General features: G+C 55.0%; 1 protein-coding gene across 8 annotated transcripts in view; it reads right to left on the bottom strand.

Annotated features, from left to right (window-relative positions):
* Positions 1-11,044, bottom strand: part of MAP4 (microtubule associated protein 4) — a 179,841-nt gene extending 168,797 nt beyond the window's left edge. For 7 of the 8 annotated variants that reach the window (XM_071560317.1, XM_071560316.1, XM_071560321.1 and 4 more), the window contains exon 1: positions 10,896-11,044. The gene's annotated coding sequence lies outside the window, so the exon portion shown is untranslated. Of the gene's footprint in view, positions 1-10,352; positions 10,457-10,895 lie in introns of those variants that run through there. The other variant, XM_071560315.1, reaches the window with a different exon arrangement.
* Positions 11,045-11,649: the final 605 nt, after the last annotated feature.

Here is an 11,649-nt window from a genome sequence, read left to right on the forward strand (position 1 = left end):
TTTCCTCCCAGCAGAGCTGCTCCATCCTCTGCCCATCCTGGTGCCTCCTCTGGACCTGCTCCAGCAGCTCCATGTCCTCCCTGTGCTGCCCCCAGGGCTGGAGGAGCACCCAAAGTCACAAGCAAAGCAACCCTTCTGAGCTGTGCACTGGTGACTTCACACTGGGCACACAACAGCAGGGCCCAGCACAATATACTCAATTTATTCCTGCACATCTCAGAGAATCATAGCATAGATTGGGTTGGAAAAGACCTCCCAGATCATCAAATCCAACCCTTGATCCAACCCCACTGTGATCACCAGCCCAGGGCACAGAGTGCCCTGGGCTGGTGATCACAGTAGGGTTGGATCAAGATGTGGTGGATTCTCACTCAGTGCCACATCCATAGAATGGATTGGGTTGGAAAAGCCCTCTGAGATCATCCAGTCCAACCCTTGGTCCAACTCCAGTCCCTTTACCAGATCATGGCACTCAGTGCCACGGCCAAGCTCAGCTGAAAACCCTCCAGGGATGGGGAATCCACCCCCTCTCTGGGCAGCCCATTCCAATCCCTGAGCACTCTCTCTGCAAAGAATTTCTTTCTCATCTCCAACTTCAATTTCCCCTGGCAGAGCTTGAGCCCATCGTGCCCCCTTGTCCTATTGCTGAGTGCCTGGGAGAAGAGACCAACCCCCACCTGGCCAGAACTTCCCTTCAGGCAGTTCCAGACAGTGCTGAGGTCACCTCTGAGCCTCCTCTTCTCCAGGCTGAACACCCCCAGCTCCCTCAGCCTCTCCCCACAGCACTTGTGCTCCAGTCCCTTCTCCAGCCTCGTTGCTCTTCTCAGTTGGGTTGGAAGAGTCCTCTGAGATCATCAAGTCCAACCGTTGGTCCAACCCCACTGTGATCACCAGCCCTGGGCACAGAGTGGGCACTCTGTGCCCTGGGCTGGTGATCACAGTGGGGTTGGATCAAGACATGGTGGATTCTCTGTCCCTGGAGGTGGATTCTCTGTCTCTGGCCCCGCTCCAGCCCCTCAATCTCTTTCCTCAATGAGGGGCCCAGAACTGAACACAACACTCAAGGTGTGGCCTCCCCAGCGCAGAGATTTCAATCACTCAGAGCCACAGCTCCTGCTAAGAAGCCTGAAACACCCAGGTATGAATATCTAGAACCCTTTTCTAACTGCTCTGATGCATGAGCAGCAAGAGAAATGATTTACTCCCACCACAAACGTCCAAAGGAAGGAAGAGTGAGTGACTCAGTTCTTTGTCTCACTCTTTGCCTCACCCAGAGCCTCTGCTGGGGCTGCCTGGGGATATCTGTCTGTGCTCTCCCAGTTCTGAAGTTCCCAATTACCTGATTAGTAACAGTGAAAGTATCCATGGACAGCAGAAAAACTAATCTGAGACTCCTTAACACCAGTGCAGACAGGCAGAGGAGCATCTTCTAAAAGATTTATACACAATTAATAAAACTGTAATAGAGAAATGGCCTTTACAGAGTCAGAAATTGAGGTTAAGTACAAAAAAGTAACAAAAAGAGGAAGGAGAAGGAAAACACCAAAATTTCCCCATCCCTGGGGCTGTGCAAGGCCAGGCTGGAGCACCCTGGGACAGTGGGAGGTGTCCCTGCCCATGGCAGGGGGTGGGATGAGATGGGATTTATTGTCCCTCCAACCCAAACCATTCTGGGATTCCAGGAAAAACAAACACTCCAGACCCAGTACTCTTGTGTTGGGTGGTCAGACCATTTCAGCCCACCAGAAAGGGAACCTGAGTGCAGACAGATATTTGTAGGACTTAATTATTAATTAATTAACTCCTGCAGACAGGCAGGAATTCAGCACTTGGAACTGCTCTGAACAGGATGCTAATGGAACTCTGAAGGTTGTGCTTCACTGACACTTTTCCTGTAATCCCCGTGCATTTTTAAGCATCCAACCATTAGGAGTTTTAATTTGACTGGTTTCAGACACACTGAGAGGAAGCTGCAAGGCCTTAATTGCTGCCTGTCCCCTAATTACTGTCTGCACTCAGGTTCCCTTTCTGGTGAACCAAAATGATGGAACCACCAAAAACAAAGAACACTCACCTTGGATTAGGGGTCTGGATTTGCTGAGGGCTCTGGAGGGTCCCCCTGAGGAGCAGAGGCTGCAGGAGCTGGGCCTGGTTGCTCTGGCCAGGGAGGTGAGAGGGGACCCATCACTGCACACAAACAGCTCCAGGGCTGGCACAGGATGGGCCCACACTCTGCTCAGTGGGCAGGGACAGCATGAGGAGCAATGGGCAGGAACTAAAGCTGAGCAGAACTTCTCTCCATGGGGGTGGCAGAGCCTGGCACAGCTGCCCGGGGAGGGTGTGGAGTGTCCCTGTCTGGGGACGTTCCAGCCCCAGCTGGACATGCTCCTGTGTCACCTGCTGCAGGTGGCCCTGCCCTGGCAGGGCTTGAACTGGGTGGTCTCCAGGGGTCCCTCCCTACCCCAGCCAGGGTGGGATTCTGGCATTTCTCACACTTTATGCCTTTCCAATGGAGGTCTCTGTGGTTTGGGGTGGGATTTTAATGCTCTGCTCCTCCTCATGCCACTGACAGTGTTTCTCCAGCTCATTTTATGATGAGTTTGGTGAGTGCTTGGCATCCATTTCTCCAAGCAGTTGTTCCTGCTTCCCCTTTAGCAGAATCGATGCAGCTTCTAAAAACAGTCCTAGAAATCCCACTGAGCACCGACCCATTTCTCACCACCCCATTTCTGGAGTTCTGGCACAACAACCTGATAAAAACCCTCACGTGGGGGAAGGAGGGAGCCTCAAACAGGGTTTGTTATAGACAAAACCAGCCACAATAGGGAAACAAACCCTCAGTATCAGCTCCTGGAAGGACAAACCACAGGAGTATCTCCAGCAAAGAGCTGCACTCACACACACCACAGTCTGGCCTGCCCAGAGAGGGGGTGGATTCCCCATCCCTGGAGGGTTTTCAGCTGAGCTTGGCCGTGGCACTGAGTGCCATGATCTGGTAAAGGGACTGGAGTTGGACTAAGGGTTGGACTTGGTGATCTGGGAGGTCTTTTCCAACCCAATCCATTCTATGGATGTGGCACTGAGTGAGAATCCACCACATCTTGATCCAACCCCACTGTGATCACCAGCCCAGGGCACAGAGTGCCCTGGGCTGGTGATCACAGTGGGGTTGGATCAAGTCGTGGTTGGATCAAGCCAGGGTGATCACAGTAAGGTTGGATCAAGTCATGGTTGGATCAAGCCAGGGTGATCACAGTAAGGTTGGATCAAGTCATGGTTGGATCAAGTCAGGGTGATCACAGTGGGGTTGGATCAAGTCGTGGTTGGATCAAGTCAGGGTGATCACAGTAAGGTTGGATCAAGTCGTGGTTGGATCAAGTCAGGGTGATCACAGTGGGGTTGGATCAAGGGTTGGACTTGCTGATCTGGGAGGTCTTTTCCAACCCAATCCCTTCTATGATTCAAGCACAAGGAACAAGAGGGGGGGGAGGAAATAAGCCCAGGTAAGAACACCTGGACGTTTATGGGCCCCTTTCCCAGGATTCTGAGCACTTCCCAGCCACCAGTTCAATCCCATGGACACATCCCAGGTGTGACAGCCGAGGGTTTGCACTCACAGGGACGGGCTGAGCTGTGTTGAGGCTCTTCGGGAGTTGCAGCTCCAGAGTTTGTAAACACCCTTTGATAAACGCTCCCATCGTTTTGCTTTATTTAAACTAAGTGTTAACACCCGAAATTCAACTGAAAAGAGCCGCTTTTGGGGATGATGTAGCCCTAATGCAATTCTGCAAAAGGAACAATGACTCACTCCCAGGCGGGAATGTGTTGGAAGCCCATGACCTAATACCCGGAGAAGTTTGCTTTTCCAAAAACACTGCTCATATTAGAACTGGGTATCTCCCCAGCCAGTAAAGTTTCTAAAAGAGACAGCTTTTGCACAAAGCAATTCTCAGAATTACCTTGTCTGGGGCTTTTTTTACATTCTTGTCAAAACCCATCAGCCCATGCACTTTCCCCAACCTCAATTCCAGCTCCAGACTGGCCATTTTTCCCTGGAGGTCCATCCCTGGACCTGCTCTCCAGCCATGGGAGGGGAGCAGGGCACTGCCCCACCGTGCCAGGAGGAGCTGAGCAGCCCCTGGGCACGGGGTGTTAAAGCCAAGCATTGGTACACAGCAGATCTGGAACATCAGCAAGCCCTGAGCACTCGACTGACGAGCAAGACAAGCCAACTTCGTGCTCAACTGGATTCCCCACAGTCCTGCTGGGGATCCTCCAGCTCTGAAGGGCTGATTGTTCAGATGTGCTGCTCAGACAGCACCTCTGCAGCTTCCTCAAGAACTTCAGTTCCCCACCACACAGCCCAGAGTTGCCTCACCCACCCCTGGGGTTGGACCCTGTGCTGTCCCGGCCTCCCCCACGCTCATATTTGCAAATAGTCCAGGTAAAAAGGGGCCAAGTGTAGGTGGAGAATGGGAGTGAGTGACACAGGCTAATCAGGATTTTAATCATGCTAATGGATGTGATTAACTGCATCCTTCTGCCTGCAGCTCCGCATGAGTAGCCCGATAGCAGGGCCGAGCTGCTCATCCCATTTAATCCCCAGCTACCCCATGTGTGTCACGTCACCCTGAGCACAGGGACACACCTGACACTGCCCTGCCCTCCCCCCAGCCCCAGCCTCCCACCCCTCCAGCACAGGGACACACCTGACACTGCCCTGCCCTCCCCCCAGCCCCAGCCTCCCACCCCTCCAGCACAGGGACACACCTGACACTGCCCTGCCCTCCCCCCAGCCCCAGCCTCCCACCCCTCCAGCACAGGGACACACCTGACACTGCCCTGCCCTCCCCCCAGCCCCAGCCTCCCACCTCTCCAGCACAGGGACACACCTGACACTGCCCTGCCCTCCCCCCAGCCCCAGCCTCCCACCCCTCCAGCACAGGGACACACCTGACACTGCCCTGCCCTCCCCCCAGCCCCAGCCTCCCACCCCTCCAGCACAGGGACAGGCTCCAGCCCAGCCTTCATCTGCCCTGAACTCTCCTTGCAGAAAGAGTTACAGCTGGAAATCCAACCTTGGCAAAGAAAGCTAATCCAGGGCTATTGCATTACACGAACCTCCCTCAATAAGGCAACTTACGACTTTTTTTTGGTTGTTTGCTGGTTTTGTCCAAATCACAGGGATGCTGCAAGATTTATCTCAGTGTATCCTGCCACTCCCTGAAGCACCTACCAATTCAGCAGGTGCCACTCTGGGAAAAACAGGAGTGAAATAAAGCAAGGATTAAAACAGCAACAAGCAGGAGCCTTTGGTGAGAGCGAGGGGAGAAACCAGACCCTTCCCTCAGTGTCTCCAGGGGAGCACAGAACAAATAGCCCGGCGCCCTCCCAGCCTCCAGCAGACACTTCCAGGGAGGAATGTGCACTATGGAGTCTGAACGCACCAGCATTTACACACACAGCCCCTTCCCACCCCGGCAGGAACTCACCCCTCCCAGCAAGGCGGTGCCTCCGTGATTGCCACGGTAACAACTGCAAAGATTCGGCTCTCGAGCATCCCAAAATAAGGGCACACACCTGAGTCACTAAACCAGAGGGCTCTAAGACTAATCCTGAACAAACCCTGAGCACCGTCCTGATGTATTTCCTAAGAGCATCTCACCAATGCCTGTCCATAATCCTTTGGGGTCAGACAGCCCAATAACTTCAAACAACTTCAATATTTAATAATTTCCAACATAAAACTTGATCAAGAAGCAACACTGGGCTCTCTGTGAGCCACAAGTATCTCATTCTTCTCGCCACCAAGCTCAGATCTGCATAACATCTACAGCAGCTGATTTCACTGACCTTTACATCCCACAAGAAATTCTTTTATATGAGCACAACACCAAGCCATGAAACTGCTTTCTGAGCTGTGGGAGGCTGGAGAAATCCACCCCACGGGGGTTTGCTGCCCCAGCCTACCTGCAGAGTTATTCCCATGGGCTGAGCTCTGCTTTTAGGCCTCCTCCTCCTCCTCAGAGCCTGATCCAAAGCACATCCCCCCTTCCTTTGGGGGTTCAGGTCCAAAGCACATCCCCCCTTCCTTTGGGGGTTCAGGTCCAAAGCACATCCCCCCTTCCTTTGGGGGTTCAGGTCCAAAGCACATCCCCCCTTCCTTTGGGGGTTCAGGTCTGAAGCACATCCCCCCTTCCTTTGGGGGTTCAGGTCTGAAGCACATCCCCCCCTTCCTTTGGGGGTTCAGGTCTGAAGCACATCCCCCCTTTCTCTGGGAGCTGAGCCCCAGGGCAGAGCAGGGCAGTGCTGAGGGCTCAGGATCAACACCCCTGCTCTGCTGGAATCACAGAGCCCTCCTTTCTCTCCTCTACAGCTGAGGCTCATTCCATTTGCCTCCCAGGAGGGAAGGCAAAGCCCAGGGATGATCAGCTCAGTTGCTGTGGACACAGACACTTGGCTAAGCAAGAGATTCATCTGTTTTACTTGGGACAGGAAGAGTAAACACCAAGCTCCAGGAAATAACTCTCAGCCTTCCAGAGCACTGTCAGCTTCTTCAATTTGCCTTTGAAACTCCAGAAGTGCATGCACAAAATGTAATTTTCTTGTCTACAATCAGACTGGCAGCAACACGATGATTAACGTGCCTTGAACTCTTCATCCTCAGCAGAGCAGACTGGAATTTTATCTTCCCATCTATGTCTGGGACCAGCAAAATAAATGATTTGGGGGTTTTCTGGACCAAGCCAAGGTATAGTCAGACACTATTTGGGTTTTAAGTAACCATCACTTTCATTTGAATTGCAAGTAGCTTGAATTCACCCTGACAGAGTCAGGCCCCGTCTGAGCAGTGGCTTCCCTTAGTCATGAGTCTGGTGTGTATCAGACCTGGAAGTCACAGCACATCAACACCCTCTGCAGAGACAAACTTAGCTCAAGCACTGAGTTCTCAGCTGAAGAGGTCACTAGTTTAGCAAACAGGAGGTAAGTTCAAGCTGGAGGCACACAGAGCCAGCCCTGTGCTAACAGCAAGAGGTCTAAACCAGACCTGAACTCTGCAGGAACTCAAATCTGATTTAATGGCTCAGATTCATTTATTTCTAGGGAAGTAAAGCAACCACTAAAATACTACAGGGCTTGGGACCTCAAATATAATTATAGCTCCATTCCCTAAAATAAAGGCTGTGTCAGCCCTTTTACCAGAACGAACACGTAACTCATTTGTTTAAACTGAGCACTCATCAGACTTCACATAACGAGCTTAAGCCTGGAATCCAATCACATCCCGGCCTCCACAGCCCCACCTTCTGCCCCTCCAAACACCCAATTTGCTTCTGTTGCTCAGGTTGAGGAGGTGTGGGGGTGGTTAATATCATGATAGCAGAGTTTAAGCAATGCTTTGGTAATTAAAACCTTGACTTAAGTGCCTGGTGTCCTGGAAGGGAAGGAACGAGTGCACTAAACCCAAACACTTCAGAAGGAGTATTTTTTCCACCTTGAAATGACACTCACCAGCACAGCCAGAGTAAGTCCAAGGTGGTGCCAGGTGTCTGAGAGCCTGCTGTGTGATTATTCCCCTCTCCTGGACTCTCCAGGGTGCCCAGAGCCAGCTCACCCCGAGCTGCAGGCGAGGCCTCCAGTGGTGATTTACCCACCCCACCACCTTCAAAGCTCCCCACAGACACATCAGGCAGCTCCTTAAAGCAGATCTGCAGAAACCCTGCAAGGGTGAGGAGGCCCTGCAGCTCCCACAGCCCAGTCACAGAATCACAGAATGGATTGGGTTGGAAACACCCTCAGAGATCATCAAGTCCAACCCTTGATCCAACCCCACTGTGATCACCAGCCCAGGGCACTTTGTGCCCTGGGCTGGTGATCACAGTAGGGTTGGATCAAGATGTGGTGGATTCTCACTCAGTGCCACATCCACAGAATCACAGAATCCTAGAATGGATTGGGTTGGAAAAGCCCTCCGAGATCACCAAGTCCAACCCTTGGTCCAACTCCAGTCCCTTTACCAGATCATGGCACTCAGTGCCACGGCCAAGCTCAGGTTAAAAACCTCCAGGGATGGGGAATCCACCCCCTCTCTGGGCAGCCCATTCCAATCCCTGAGCACTCTCTCTGCAAAGAATTTCTTTCTCATCTCCAACTTCAATTTCCCCTGGCAGAGCCTGAGCCCATCGTGCCCCCTTGTCCTATTGCTGAGTGCCTGGGAGAAGAGACCAACCCCCACCTGGCCACAACTTCCCTTCAGGCAGTTCCAGACAGTGCTGAGGTCACCTCTGAGCCTCGTCTTCTCCAGGCTGAACACCCCCAGCTCCCTCAGCCTCTCCCCACAGCACTTGTGCTCCAGTCCCTTCTCCAGCCTCGTTGCTCTTCTCAGTTGGGTTGGAAGAGACCTCTGAGATCACCAAGTCCAACCCTTGATCCAACCCCACTGTGATCACTCTGGCACTCTGTGCCCTGGGCTGGTGATCACAGTGGGGTTGGATCAAGACATGGTGGATTCTCACTCCGTGCCACATCCATAGAATCACAGAATCCGTTGGGTTGGAAAAGCCCTCCGAGATCACCAAGTCCAACCCTTGGTCCAACTCCAGTCCCTTTACCAGATCATGGCACTCAGTGCCACGGCCAAGCTCAGCTGAAAACCCTCCAGGGATGGGGAATCCACCCCCTCTCTGGGCAGCCCATTCCAATGCCAGTCCTGGTGTCCCCAGAGCTGCCCCAGCCCTGCCTGGCACACTCACCAGCAGCTCCCACAGCCCAGTCCTGGTGTCCCCAGAGCTGCCCCAGCCCTGCCTGGCACACTCACCAGCAGCTCCCACAGCCCAGTCCTGGTGTCCCAAACTCTCAGAGCTGCCCCAGCCCTGCCTGGCACACTCACCAGCAGCTCCCACAGCCCAGTCCTGGTGTCCCCCACACCCCTGAGCTGCCCCAGCCCTGCCTGGCACACTCACCAGCAGCTCCCACAGCCCAGTCCTGGTGTCCCAAACTCTCAGAGCTGCCCCAGCCCTGCCTGGCACACTCACCAGCCTCCCCCAGACACTCTGCTAAAGCCCCAGAGAGTCTCTGCTGGCACAATCACCCTCCCACCAGGCTTCCCGTTTGCTCTGGAAGGACAGGAGTGACCTAATCCCTCCTCACATCCTCTGAGGGCTCGGGGGGAACCAGGGGTGACCCACAAACTGTCCCCATGGCAACACTGGGCTCTGGCTGGGCTGGGATCTTCAACCACTGACACTTCTTTGTATTATCTGATATTTCCCTGATCTCATCTCTGCAGAGACACACAAAAGCAGATTTAGTAGCCACGGCCTTCAGCTTTGCAGGCAACAATCACAGCCACAAACAGATCAACCATTCTGCCTTCAAGCTTATTATTTGTCACTAACATGTAATTATTACCAAAGAAAACAAAAGGATATGGCTGCTGTTGCAATAGCAAGTCAGTTAAGCTGCTTTCTCAGACTGAAAAAGGCCACCTCTTTTGATGCAAGAAGGGCAAAAAGGTTAAAAGAATAAAAAATGAAAAAGAACCCAGGAATCCTCCAAAATGCATTTGGAAAGATAATCAGCAATTTCATCAGTTCTTGCAAGGAAAGACAAACAAAAAAACATAAAATAAATTTAACAGACAGGTCTATCCAGCCAATATCACCTTTATCATAATTCCTCTATGAAGCTGAATATTTTGGACTTTACAATTTGTCTTTCTCAAATAAAGGGAGAGTTACTGAAGCTGCAAGAGCCCCTTGTAGATATAACACAGCAAAGCACATCAGATGGAATAATCAAGGCCTGGCACAGAACAAATAAGCTTTCAAGTTGCAGAACTCCAGCACAGCCCAGTCCCTTCAGTTTACAAAATGAAGCTCCAGCAGCATCACCCAGAGCAGGAGGCCCCGAGCAAGGCTCGTTACTCCACCCCTGACACACTGAGCAGGACTTGGATGTCTGTTCCATTAGTCAAGAAGCCTCTCAGCTGAAATTGTCAGCTGGGAAGAACATGGTTCATTGAAGAGAGGATTCCAGCTTTAAAAGTAAGAAAAACATTGAGAGAAACGCTAAAATAAATGAGTTTATTCATTAAGTACATACAGGAGAGAGAAAGAAGAAAGGGAGCAACCAAGTAAGACAAGATCAAGAAGCACCTAAAAAAAAGAGACCCCAACATCAAAACTCAGGTTTAGGATGTTCAGAGATGAGGCTTTTGATACGTTCCCAGGCCATGCTTGTAACACACGAGAGGGAGAGCTCACACACTGCCCGGCTGCGCTCAGAGCGGCTCTGGCAGCAGCGCAGCATCCTCGGAACCAAAACGCTTCCCGTGGGCGGTTTACACTTACCCCAGGCAGCCCCCGCCGGGCCGAGGCGATGGATCCCGGCAGGACCAGCGATGGATCCCGTCAGGACCAGCGATGGATCCCCGCAGGACCGTGGGGTGTTCCCGGCCCGCGGCCCCGGCGCATCCCCCGCACCACACCCACCCACCGGCCGGGCCGGGCCGGGCCTTACCGAGCCGGGACAGCGCCGAGCAGCGGGGCAGGCCGCGGGGAAGCGCCGAACTTTGGGGAGGTCCCGGCGAGCAGCAGCGACCCGCGTTGTCCCCTCCCCGCCCGGCGCTGCCGCGTGTGCCGGGCCGGGCCGGGGCGCGTCCCTCGGGCCCTGCGGGAGCAGCAGCGGCTCCCCCGGGACCACCGCGCCCCGGCAACAAAGCCGCGCCCCGCCGAGATGCTGCGGGATGTGGCACCGACCCACCGACCGACCCACCGACGGACCGAGCGACTCCGTGACTCGCCCGCCCCGCACCCCTGTGACCCCCGGCCCGCCGCGCACGGGCGAGGCCGGAGCCCCCCGCGCGGTGTCCCCGGCCCCCGTTGCGGCCTTACCGGGCAGGGCAGGGCAGGGCAGGGCGCGGGCAGCGCGGACGAGCGCGGTGTGCCCGGCGGGCCCGGCGCGAAGGGGCGGGACACACAGAACGGGACGGGACGGGACGGGAGCGGCGCCGCTGGCCCCGCGCCCACCGCACTGCCCTGCTGGCCGCGGGGCGGGGCCGCGCCGCCCGCCAATCAGCGCCGAGCCGCGCCCGCCGCCCGCCAATCAGCGCCGAGCCGCGCCAGCCGCCCGCCAATCAGCGCGAGGGCGGGCGGCGCGGGAGGAGGGCGGGGTTGAGGCCGCGCGGCGCAGACCGGCGGGGTTGGGTGGGGCGGGGGCGGGGCCAGGGGCGGGGCTGGGAGTGAGGGACAGAGAGCGGACACGGGTGGGGGGAATGAGGGGACAGAGAGCGGACACGGGTGGGGAGAATGAGGGGACACGGGTGGGGGGAATGAGGGGACACGGGTGGGGGGAATGAGGGGACACGGGTGGGGGGACACGGGTGGGGAGAATGAGGGGACAGGGCTGAGGGGACACGGGTGGGGAGAATGAGGGGACACGGGTGGGGAGAATGAGGGGACACGGGTGGGGGGACACGGGTGGGGAGAATGAGGGGACACGTGTGGGGAGAATGAGGGGACAGGGCTGAGGGGACACGGGCGGGGAGAATGGGGGGACACGGGCGGGGAGAATGGGGGGACACGGGCGGGGAGAATGGGGGGACACGGGTGGGGGGACAGGGCTGAGGGGACACGGGTGGGGAGAATG

This window comes from Pithys albifrons, chromosome 7, assembly GCF_047495875.1.
Source record: "Pithys albifrons albifrons isolate INPA30051 chromosome 7, PitAlb_v1, whole genome shotgun sequence".
Classification (NCBI taxonomy): Eukaryota; Metazoa; Chordata; class Aves; order Passeriformes; family Thamnophilidae; genus Pithys; species Pithys albifrons.